Below are 13,562 nucleotides of genomic sequence, written 5' to 3' on the forward strand. Positions count from 1 at the left end.
CTTCAGCTCAGGTCATGATCTCATGGTTCATGGGTTCATGGGTTCAAGCCCCATGTAGGGCTCTGTGCTGACAGCTTGGAGCCTGGAGCCTGCTTCAGATACTGTGTCTCCCTCTCTCTCTTCCCCTCCCCAGCTCACACTCTGTCTCTCTTGAAAGGAGATCAATTTATTTTTAAAAGGGTTTGTTAGACATATTTTGAAGAGATCTGCACTTCCTGATGGCACCAGGAGCAATTGTATCTGTTTTAAATTAGTTTTATTAAACATCTTTCTTTGAAGCCTCACTTCACCATGTGAAGAAAAACATAGAGTATTTTCCTTTTTTTAATGTTTATTTATTTTGACAAAGGGAAAGTGCAGGCAGGGGAGGGACAGAGAGGGGGAAAGAGAGAATCCCAAGCAGGCTCTATACTGTCAGCACAGAGCCTGACACGGGGCTCAATCTCATGACAATGAGATTATGACCTAAGCCAATATCAAGAGTCTAATGCTTGACTGAGCCCCCCAGAGCCCTAGAATGTTTTAGTTTACAGTATCATTGGCACAATGTGGTGCAAGGCACAAGTGTGGACTCATTTTTAAATTTTCTCCAGAAATATAACCGATCACACTCCACAGTCGCTTCAAAATCTTTTCAGCCAGAATTAGACAAAGTGTCATTTGTAATTGTGAAGCATGAAATAGCTGACTAGTCTAACTAGTCCAACTAGTCTATCTTGGTGTCCCTGTGATAATATCCAAATCAAAATGGACAGTAAACTTTTTGGTTTTGTGATAGCCCTATCTTCTATAACACAGGTTTCAGAAGATAATATTTTAGGGGTGTCTGCGTGGCTCAGTTGGTTAAGCATCCAACTTTGGCTCAGGTCATGGTCTCATGGTTCATGAGTTCAAGCCCCACATCAGGCTCTCTGCTGTCAGCACAGAGCCCACTTTGGAGAGAAGTGTACATTTTTTATGAGGCTTCATCTCAATTAAATTCTCACATGAACTACATGATGCGTATTTCCATTTTACAATTAAAGAATAATCAGTTTAATAAAGGTTAAGTAACTTTCTCAAATGTACATAGGCAGATTTTTAAAAATGGCTCTTAAATTGTAGCAGGGATTTAAAGCAGATTTGTTTGATTCCAAATTCTGGAGTGGTTCCACTGTATCTTACTAAACACTAAAACACACCAGTGTTAGGTTATAGCGTCTTAGGTTGGATGTTGAGCTGCTTTGGAGGGTCATTATGCAGAACAATTGATGAGTGACAAAGTACATTTCAACTTATGCTGGGAAGTGGCCATAGTTTCCTGCTGCTTTAGTCCCTGCTCACTGCCTTTGAGCCATCAAATTCTGCTGGAGAAATGATTCTGGCCATAAAACCTGAGATGCACCGCTCAGGCTGATACACTCTGACCTAAAACGGGCGGAGGTATTGCTGCACACTGGCGGCTCTATCCACTAAAGTGTTGAATTGCTTCCTCGCGTTCTTGCCCTTAATTTGAATGCAGTCCCAGCTTTGCTTGCTTAGTTTCTCTAGCTCTAGCTTCCCTTTGCTTTCTTTCCATCCATTTTCTATGACATATGTCCTCTCTGATGATAAATTTTGATGGAATATACATTTTCATAATTGATTTTTCAGAAAATTCCAACTACCTGCTTTCTAAAATGCAAGTATCCGCAGTGATGCTTTAAACATCGCAAAACTTATCAAGATTAAGGAGGTCAACACTATAGGTTTCAATATTTTTAAAAAACTCAGTGTTCACATTAAAAAAAAAATCATAGCTTCATTTGATCTCTACCTATGGCTTCAGAATTATCCTAGGTTTGATTAATGTAACGATCATTTCAGATTTTGGACTTGACATAATCAAAATTAAGGTCTTATTTTCATAAGATTTTATATATTAGTGAAACCTTACATATCACATTTACCTCCAAATTTTATATATTAAACTCTAAATATTAAGAGGTTCTAATATCATATGAAAATGACCATATGATAATTTGATTATAAATCAAATTTATAATTTATTTTCATTATTATAAATCGCTATAAATTCTCTGTCTTAATGCTAGAAGATAGTTTATCATGTTGATTAAATACTTTGAAGATGTTCTGGGTCTAGGACTTAGGGAACTATGATATCTCTTTGTCTTCCCCTTTGTCACCAATCCTTCTTACTGCATTTTTTTTAAGGAGAAAGGGTAACATTAACAATGAGCTCTCGAGTTATTTCTTCTTTCCTTTTTTTAAAGAATACCTTAAGAAGAAGTGAAAAAGAAAGTGTGATGAAATGAATAAAGTGGTTATTTTAATTTTTTTTCCCTAAGGTAGACCAGGATAATTCAGGAAAGTCATCACAATCAGTGGAAGTGATGGGAATCCCTATTGTGGACTTCATATGTGACCAGCATCCTCATTTAAGCTCACGTAATCTTCAGAGCAAACCACATGGTCACAGTTCACTATCATTGTCACCACCGTTTTCCAGGAAACTATAGACGTTGTTGTTCACTCAAGTGTGCAAATGTGCAGTGAGAATATAGACCCAGACATCTTGGACTATGAGCCTATGCTTGTAATTATGCCATAATACCATGGGGAATTTTAGAAAGCCATTTGCTAAACTGGATTAGCATTTTATACATATGATGTGCACATTGTTTAGTTTGTAAGATATGTGAGACAACAGCCAACATGCCAATCAGATAGAAGCCACAGAGTCTTGGTATCTTCGTGAAAACCAAGTTAGAAGGTAATTGGGGAGATAAAGGATCATTTGTCATTTTGACTTAAATATAAAAATAATGAAATACTTGAATTTGCGAAACATCTACACAATATGAATGAAATTATTATTAAATTACTACACTTACGGCTTATAGATGAACTGGTAGAGAAAGTTATATTAGCATATGAATTCTTCTGAGAAACATATTTTTCCTAATTTTATGTAACATCTTTTACTTCATTAGTGTCACCAAAACATTACTCCAAAAGCTGATACTTTCACCAAAGTTGTCCTAATTTTTCAAAAAACCAACTTATTTTTAATATTTGTTTTAACATTTATTCATTTTTGAGAGACAGAGAGAGACAGAGCATGAGTGGGGGAGGGGCAAAGAAGGGGAGACACAGAATCTGAAGTAGGTCCAGGCTCTGAGCTATCAGCACAGAGCCCGACAGGGGGCTCAAATTCATTGACTGTGAGATCATGACCTGAGCTGAAGTTGGATGCTTAACCAACTGAGCCACCCAGGCACCCCAGGAAACAACTTATTTTTAGTATGGAAGAAAGATATAAATGACCTGGCATGATTTCTCCCGGCCTGACAGCTGTGAGTTTACCTTCATGTAAGATCCAGAAATACAATAGATATGAGTCAACTGTATGGATGTAATCACCCAGGCATTTAAAGTATTAGGCTTTCTTATTGTATAGTCAGCCCTTCTTTTTCATTAGGACAGCAACTATAGAAGAAAAAATAATTTACATTCCAAACTGAAGGAAAATAGAGGTCATAGACCTGTTTGAATGAAAGAAAAGCCTGGAATAAGATGATAACAATTTTACCTGCAAGTTTCTGCATTATTCCTTAAGATGGGAAATTTGGGAAGCTTAATCCTAGTTAAGGAGCTGACCAAAGCAGGCTACTGTTAGCATTCAGATCTTTAGTTGCCCAGGAATGGAATGGGCCCAACAGAATATGTGTGATCTGGAGACAAGCATGGAGTGAGAACCTGGAGAGAAGTGAATGGAAGAAGACTTGGCTCTATAGTGCATTTGGTCCATAGTGCAGGGGTAGGGTATTTTGACTAAAACAAAGGGTCAAAATACATAAGAAAGTATGCTGGTAAATATAAGGAAGTTACCTATTCCTAAGCAATCAAGTAAAAATAAGTATAAGTAGGCAATAAGAGTTCTGAAATGAGATTCTAGCTGTAAAATTAGATTTTATAAAATGTATTCAATGAATTCTTGGATTCATCCATCCATGTATCTATCCATTCAACAAAAACCCTTTGTAAGACAGTAAGATGCTAGAGATTCTGCATGAATAAAACAGATATGGTTCCTGTCTTCATTAATGTTAGAGTCTGTAGAAGAATAAATTAAACAAATAATCTAATACGACTAGATAGTTATAATTGAGATACATGCTATAAATGCCAAAATACATGTTATAGGATTAAATGACAAAGAATTAGCAGCATAATTTAATCTATATGGAGTTTTGGGTAATGAGTGAATATATCCCTGAGCAAGTGTCACTTAACCTGGAAAACAAGGAGGAGGCCAGGATATGGAACACAGAGAATGAACTTCCCTGCAAACATCGTGATTGTATGAAGAAGAGAAACAAGATCATTTGGGGTTGACTAAAAACAGAGGGAATGGAGTGACATGAAATTATTTTGAAATGATTTTGAAAAGGTAAGCAGTGGTCAGATCACTCAGGGAATTTTAGAGCATTTTAGAATAATTGAACTTTGTTAGCTAAAAAATTTTCAAAAGAAGATAGACCCCAATCTACATATAAAAAAATAACACAGTGTTTCAGGAAAATAAGACTCATAATGCTCAACTTTAATAAATACTCTAACTTAATTAGTAACTATCAAGACAGAAGAAAATCCATTAACTTCTAGGTAGAAAGAAAAGAATCCCCTCTGATTAGAACTGAAGACAAGCACCCTGGGTTTAGACTTCCATCCAGAACATTCAACACTAAAAGGCAAAATAATAATATGCACAAAGTTCTAAGGAGATATTAACAAGTAATATTAACCCAGTCTCAAAGTAATTCAAGGATAAGAACAAAGCAGATATTTTCAAACATCAAGGTAGTTAAGGAATACAGAATCCATGAGCTCTTAAAAAAAATCCATTGGGTGAGAAAATGTATTCAGGTATTACACTGAAAGACATTTGGGTTGTTTCCAATCTGTTTCTATTACCAATAATGCTACAAACATAATGTTTCAAGTCCACAAATATGTCTGTAGGATGAATCTTTCAGAGTGGAATTAGTTCCAGAATATTTCGATCTTTAAATTGATATCTATATTTTAAGCTTCATATAAATTTAGCATCATAGTGACATTCATTAGTCCATTATATTTTTAAGCTAGATTTCAAATTTGTCTCATATATGATGGAATCTGTTTTCTTTCTGCTTATGTTTGCGTTTTTTTGTCTTGCAGGGGAGCACACAGTATAATAGTAAAGAGAATAATTTCTGATTTTGCACCAGGTCATTAACATAGTGGCAATAAGAGTTAGACATTTTATTAATAGGCAAGTCCTATATTTAATATACAACACTTCCTAGTCTCTTGAATTTTTTGGTTATAAATGTTTTTTCCTTCTAAATTTAAAAAAGAAAAACTCTGCAATGCATATATATTTGACTTTTAGATTAAGAAACAAATATATCTTTACAAGAGAAAAACATATTAGACTACTACTCTATATTATGTATAACCTGAAGTTTTATGAGAGTGCTAATATATGATCATTTTTAATCTACAAAATGGCAACTGAATATTGTTCAATCTGATACATGAACAAGAAGGATCTTTTGTAACAAATTTAATTTTTCTTTAACACAGGAGTTACTTAATATTCTAAAAATCAGTCTTCTTTCAGCTCTTATGTTATCTCTTTTCTGAAGAGTTTTTCATCTGATGCAAAAAAAATTGTCATTTGTACAAATGGACTCCCATGACATTTTAATATGGTTATACTAATATCTTTTGCTTGTTTTGAAAATGATTTTCTGATTGCAGACACGTTTTTATCATTTTACCTTTTAATTATCAGCACTTAGGTTTGTGTTTCCCATACAATAGATACCTAACATATATTTATGGAATAAATAAATGAACACATTGGCATATGTGTGGGAGGATATAAATAAAATTAGCTTTATGAGTTGGTCTATATAACTAATGTTATTAAAAGCTTTCTTGCTCCTAAATAATTTCCACATATGATTTATTAATTAACAAATTAAATATTTAGAGTGTCTGTTCTTTGACTTAAACCAACAAATCATTTTTTGAACAAATGCAAAAATAAATAAATCTTTTTTTCTTTTCACTAACCGGCATGAATTGATTTTGTTGAGAGTCTGCTAAGAACAGGTTTTAATTTGTATATAAAAGTATTAGTTTGATGGTAAATTTAATAATATTAGAAATAGAAGACTAATGGGTAATGAACAAATAATTAAAAATTCCACCTATTTATTAGATTCACTTCAGGTAGACCATAAAGATAGCAAAAGATAGACAAGAAAACCTGTTTTATTAGTTTTATAATAGATATATAGTTTTATATAGTTTTATAATAGTTTTATAAAAGAGAGTTTTATTAGTGATATCATAAAATAATAAAAATAACAAATCATTCTTAAGTGTCTACTCTAAGATAGGTATGTCTTCAGTTTTATACGTGTTCCTTCATTTACTCCTTATATAGTTTCATAAAATAATTCATATCATTGCCTGCTCTTACAAATAGAGTAAATGAGGCATAGGGAACTTAGGCCATTTCCCCAAGGTCATGAATGGAACCAAGTAGTAGAAGAGCCAAGACTCATACCCAGATATCTACTCCAAAGCTTGTTGAATCACTGTTAGTCAAAGCTGCTCTTCTGGGCTAAATATCTCCTGCCTGACTTTCTAAATCTATCTTTATCCCTCAGAATAGTAACACTATTGACTTGCTGTCTAGGGTTTGGCCAGTAAAGGCTCACTTGCTGTCTAGGGTTTGGCCAATAAAGCACACCAGCAGGAGATGAAAGGGTGAGAAGAGAGTGAGGTCAGTGCTCAAATTAAACTATACAATTTTATTTTAAATGTGAACATTAACTTTAAAACAATAATAATGTTGAAACCTATGATGTCCTCTGAATGTTGACAATTTTTTATGTGTTTAAAGTTTTACTGCAGAGAATTGAATTTTGGATGGTATATATTTTTGAAAATTCTATCACAGAATTGATTACTCTGGCTCTCCCTTTGCACGTTACTGTGAGTTGGTTTTGCAAAGACCAGAGTTCCTTTAGGTGACATCTCCATGCTATTACCTGCTCCATATTCCAATAACAATTGCCTCCCTTGTATCTTCAGGTTTAGGGATGGTGAGATCCTCAATGTTATTAGCCCCAGGGGTCCTACATTGTCCTTTTTTGGTTTATTTGAACCTTGTACGCACTTTGTAAATAGTTTTTTTTTTTAATTAAACTCTTACCAAATTATCTAATTTGGTTGCTCTTCCTCCTTCCTACCAGAAGAATCATGACTGAGAAATCCTTTAATAAAACATTCAAGTATATTTTGAGAAAGGTTATCCCATCATGTCATATGATTATGCTTTTGTTGCCAATACATTAATGCTTAGCATATAGTGAACAGTTTAATTAGATAAGTGCTTATTGACAGTCCGTGGAACTTTGAGGCTTTTAATTTAATTAAGATGTTAAAATAATATGTAATTATTTTTAGAGTTCATCATATTATTTCTGTGATGCTGGATGAAAAACTATAGATCTTTCAAAAGGCATGCTGAAGAACCATTCTTCAAAATCAGCATAACCACTGTGACATCATTTCATAAAGTCTGATTTCCATAAGGGTTTAAAGTCAAAATAGGCTATATAAAAGACATATTCACATTTTCCCAATAGTGAAAGACACTATTATCAATAGTTGCTTTTAGTGTTAGCTTAGATTCACCTTACAATCTGGAAAACCCTATTATAAATCTATGATGGAGAACTCATCATTGTGGAAAAAATAAATGCTTGCCTAACAAGTGATTGAAGGAATTAGATATTATTTACTTAGTTATTATTTAATCTGAAACTATTATTCCCTGAATTCCTGAAAAACAGAGTAAGTACAAAGTTTCCTGGACAATAAAAATATTATTCTTTCCCGTATGTCCCACCACTCTAATGGACAAAATGCCAACGAGTATGCATGTTTCTGTAGAATTTTTATAAATGGTATTGTTAAAAAGTTGTATACATTTACATTGTAGGTAGTTACAAAGGCACAGTGAGAGATATCTCCTTAAAGAGAAACTCCCTTATGACTATAAGGGGCCAAAAAACTGTGTGGCCTCCTGACCAATGGAAGCCATGAATGCCACTTCCGTGACTGGTTATAGAACCTTCCAGGTGATCTCTATATTCTCCCTCTTTTTGCTTTGTGTCTCTCAGCCAATACAATAGTACAATAGTACAACTGACACCACAAAAAGCAAAACTGAGGATAAGGGTGGGGTGTGCCTTTATTCTCAGTTTTGCTTTTAGTGGTTTCAGTTACCCTCAGTCAACTACAGTCTGGAAGCAAATTATCCTCCTTCTGATATATTGTCAGAAAGTCAATAGTAGCCCAATGCTATGTCACAATGTCTATGCCATTCACCTCACTTCATCTCATCATGTAGGCATTTTATCATTTCACATCATCACAAGAAGAAGAGTGAATACAGTACGATAAGTTATTTTGAGAGAAACACCACATTCACATAGCCTTAATTACATTATATTATCATAATTGTTCTATTTTATTATGTTATTGTTAATCTCTTAATGTGCCTAATTTATAAATTAAACTCTTTTATAGGTATATGTATAGGAAAAAACCTAGTATCTATAGGGTTTGGTACTATCTGTAGTTTCAGGCATCCACTGGGGTCTTGGAACATATCCCCTGCAGATAAGGGGGGATTACTGTGCGGAGAATGCAGCAAAGTGTTCCCAAGACCTAAGGAATGGAGGAACCACTAGATAAAATACCTTAGGGGCAGCTGGGTGCCTCAGTTGGTTAAGCATCCGACTTTGGCTCAAGGTTTGTGTGTTTGAGCCCCGCATTGAGTTCTCTACTGTCAGCACAGAGCCCTCCTTGGATCCTCTGTCTCCCTCTCTGTTGGCCCTTCCCCCACTTTCATGTACTCTCTCTCTCTCTCTTTCAAAAATAAATAAACATACAAAATAAAAGAATCCTACATCACTGAATGGATGTGTGAAGAAGAGCCACTTACACCAAACAGCTTTGAACTGTGTTCTGTACAAAAATTTGCTATCTTAAGACATTGGGATTTGGGGTATTTGTTGTATTATATTTAGGCTTCTCTGATTGATACAGAAATTTAAGGTACTTTCTTAACTTGATGTAAGTGTTCTGCAAGACAATAATAATAATGAAAACATTATAAACTTTAACCAATTATGAAATAATAAAAGCATCCTTATTAAAACTCCATTCAAAATTTTATTAATAGTCCTCAATAATGCATTTAGTCAAGAAAAATAATATATAAAAAAGAAAGGACAAAATCAAAATTGTTATTATTGACAAAAATAAAAATTAACAGAATATGAAGAAAAATTTCTAGATAATAAGCTTAGTACATAAGTATCAGCTGTACTTCTATACTACAGCAGCAAGAAGAATGTTTGTTATTTTACCCCAAAAGTGACATACAAAAGGTATAAATCTAAAAAAAGAACAACAGAGGATTTAATTTAACAAAAGGTATATAAGACTTTTCTGTTGAAAAATTTACAGTAAAAGAATTTTAAAAAATAAGCCTAATAGAGACATATGCAATACTTATGGGAAAAAAATACTTAGTATCCTAAAAATGTCATTTAGTCTCATATTGATCTCTTGATTCACTGCATTTTCAATAAAATGTCAATATGGCTTTAAAGGATCCTATCAAACGGATTCTCAAATTTATGCTGAAGAACAAAAGCCAAAAATTGTCAATAATCCTGAAAAAGAAATTAGCTGCTTAGGAAATAGAATGTCCAACTAGTTACTGATTTATTATAAACCAATACTTTGGTAAAATTATTAGCATAAGGATATGGAATTAGGCTACTAGGACAGAATAGAAATCCCAGAAACGTATGCTATGACACAGCCAAATTTGCAGATTTATGGGGGAGATTCACTCTTCTATAAGTTATACATTTGATTGATCATATGGAAAACAATATAAAATAACTTTGGAAAAATATTTAAAACATAGAATATTTTTACCTTCTAGAGTAGGGATTCTTAATATTCAAATAATAAAAACCTTAAAGAAAACCATAAAGAAAATATTGAAACATATGATAATTTTAAAAGCTAACACTTCTCTTGATTAAAATACATTATAAATATGTGAAAAGGTAAGACATAATCTGGACTGGCATTTGTAACCAAAGTAACTCAAAATGGAATAGCATACAGAATATATAGAAAACTCCTAATTTTTTAAGCCTAATAATTTAATAGGAAAATGAACAAAAGTCATGAACAGATATCTAGAGTAAAGGAAACATGAATGAACAGTAAAAATATGAAAAGATGCTCAACCATATTAACACAGAGAAATGCAAATTAAAATTGTAATGAAATATTTCACACTCAATAGATTTTCAGAAATGTAATAAGTCTGACAATGCTAAATGTTAGCAATTATGTGGAACAGCAGGAATTATAATACCCTGTTGTTGGGGAATGTAAATTCACTCAGCCACTATGAAAAACATCCTGGCATTACCAAGTGAAGTTTAATACATACACACACTCACACAATGACCCTGAAATTTCATTTTTATATGCAAAGTCTAGAAAATAGGCTATACAAGCATCTGAGACATATACAAAAATATCAATAATGATAGCAGTAATAGTAGCAAAAAACTAGAAGCAACTTAAAATTTTACCAATAGTAGAATGAATAATATATTAATAATTAATTATAATTAATTATTATAATTATAATTATAATTATAATTATAATAATTATAATTAATTATAATTATATATATTATTCATTCTACTATTGGTAAAGTTTTAAATATATATGTATTTTATATAAATAAAAACATACATGTATGTATTTTAAGGCTAGTCAAGTAAAGCAGTGGGAGTGAAGAAGAAACAAAGAAATCAGTAATGGTCTGTGATCAATTTATTGTAAACACTGCTCTGCTTGGACCAGGCTAAAGCAATATTTTAAAGATAACAAACAATGGAATACTACAGAGCAATGAAAATAAATGAATTACAAATAAATGCATCCATATGGCTCAACTGCAAAATTTATATTGAGCAAACGTGCAAATAGTAGAGAAACATAGGTATGATATGATTCCACTTATAAATGAGTCTAGCATAAAAAGAAAAGAAAATGCTTTTAGGGAGAATATACATGTTTATATAACTATATAGTTTGTAAAACTATAAAGAAATGGCAGCGATGATTATCTTAAATTTCAAGAAAGTAGCTTCCTATGAGATTACAGAAAAGCATATATATTCTAAAATTTTTATTACATAAATTTATAATGTATGCTTTAATAAAGCAATGCTATGTACTATAAATTGATGCTTATATACTATAAAACACTTCTACATAATTTAGCCCCTTTGGAGGCTTTCACAACTGTTTCAGTATCTATCTGTACATTATTGTACCAGGATCACACTAGCTACATTTTTGTTTATTTGCGATAAATGTATATATTTTGATGAAACTAGCCCCTTGTTAAATCATTTGTATTTTATAATATATGTTACTTCCTTGTTAATTATGGTTTAATAAGTTATATAAAACTGATTTTTAAAATTTCACAGATTTTAATTGGGGTGGCCAATATAAATATGCATTAGTTATTTTCATTTCACTTGTTGACACCTTAATTTATATTTGTCAGTAAAGTTTAATGTTAAAGTTGCTTGTTAGGTTAATTAATCCAAAGTTGGCACTTACTGCTGTTATTAAAAATCTTATGGTAAGTTGTATCTGATTTGTGTTAAAATCTTAGAAGGCTTGATTAAATTTTTAATACTTTATCAGTCAGTTCTTTGGGTTTGTTAGTAAATGTCATATCATCTGTTAATATTAATGGTGTTTCTTTCCAAGTATCTTCTTGGCTAACGCATGAAGAACACTGTTAAATAATGATAAGTAAGATTATTTGTTGTGTTGTCCCTGACCTAAATGGACATGTATTACATGGCTCAGCTATGCATCATATTGCCTTTGATTTATTCCAGAACTTTTACATGTTTTTATCATGTTAATAGATTTCTTAATATTAAACAGCCTTTTATTTCTGGAGGAAATGATACTTTTTCTCAGTGTGTTTAATTTACTTTTGAATTCTATTTACTAATATTTCAGTGAATAACTTTTTAAACTTTGTATTTGAGATTGGTCAGTACATTTTTAAATTCATGTTTCCTTTTTAGTCTTTAGTATTAGGAATGCTTGACTTCACAAACATGGGATTATCTATTCATTAAGAAAAGTCATGCACATTAAAATGTATGAGGAATATGATCCAACTCTGTGTTCAGACTGGCCAGAAGAACAGTATAAAGGAGCTGGGGTAGGTCAGCTGTGGAAGAAGCACTAAATAGTAGGGGCACAGGAACTGATTCAGGTTCAGTTCTGAGACTGAGAGGAACAAGAAATGGCAGCTTATATGATTATCATATATTGAGGTTTTAGGTCTAGCTGGATGAAACAGAGCTTAACAATGAAAGGTCAGAAAGTGGTGGAGCGCTGCCATGAAAATATGTAACGTCAGAAGTGTATTTGAAGAGTACAAATTACTCAGAAAATTCCAAAATGAGTAACATATGTCAGGAGTTTTGAACAATTGACACTTAAAAAAGAAAACACTTTATTGAGGTGTATTTGACATAAAATAGCTGCAGTGTATTTAACATACACAACTTAAATGAATTTGGAGATACGTATATATCTATGAAACCATCACCACAATCTATCCCATAAGCTATCCATTACTTCCAAAAGTTTTCTTTCTTCCTCTGTCTTTTCTTCCTTCCTTCTGTCTCTCTATTTTACTTTTTTTCTTTCTTTCTTCTCTTTTTCTTTTTTTTCTTTCTTTTAATATATTGCATTATATTGTGTATATATATGTATATATATATTTGTTATTTGTGATAAGAACACTTAAAATAAGATTCCTTTGGCAAACTTTTAAGTAAGTAATACAATATTGTTTGGTAGAGACACTATACTGTATCTATTCATCTATTCACCTATAGATCTAACTGAAACTGACTAATCCCTCCTTCTCCATCTGCTCAGCCCTTAGCAACCACTCTTTCTCTCCCTCTCTCTCCAAATTTGTTAATTAATCAAAAGTGAAAAGTATTCTTTAAATCATGTGCAAAATATTTAAATAATTATGTATCAAAAATCATTCATTTGGGGGAAAAAGACAAAATGAAACACATTTATAATTGTAAATATACCTTACGTCCTGCTATAATTTTTAAAATCCAGTTATGAGAACCATATGCTACTTTAACCCACTTAAAATGTAAGTTAGTTCTAACTAGATGCTTGTTATACCTCACAAATGATGATGACCATCTTCTAGAGAGAGTCTGTGGTCACTTGCTTTGTATGCAGTTTTATATAAAATACGTTCTTCATTTTACTGGAGAGTGCTGCCTCACTGTGGGCAGACTAGGAATCATCGAAGTTTGACAAATGATTAGTTTGGCAAAGT

This window comes from Panthera pardus, unplaced genomic scaffold (assembly GCF_024362965.1).
Source record: "Panthera pardus isolate Hobbes unplaced genomic scaffold, ASM2436296v1 HiC_scaffold_17, whole genome shotgun sequence".
Classification (NCBI taxonomy): Eukaryota; Metazoa; Chordata; class Mammalia; order Carnivora; family Felidae; genus Panthera; species Panthera pardus.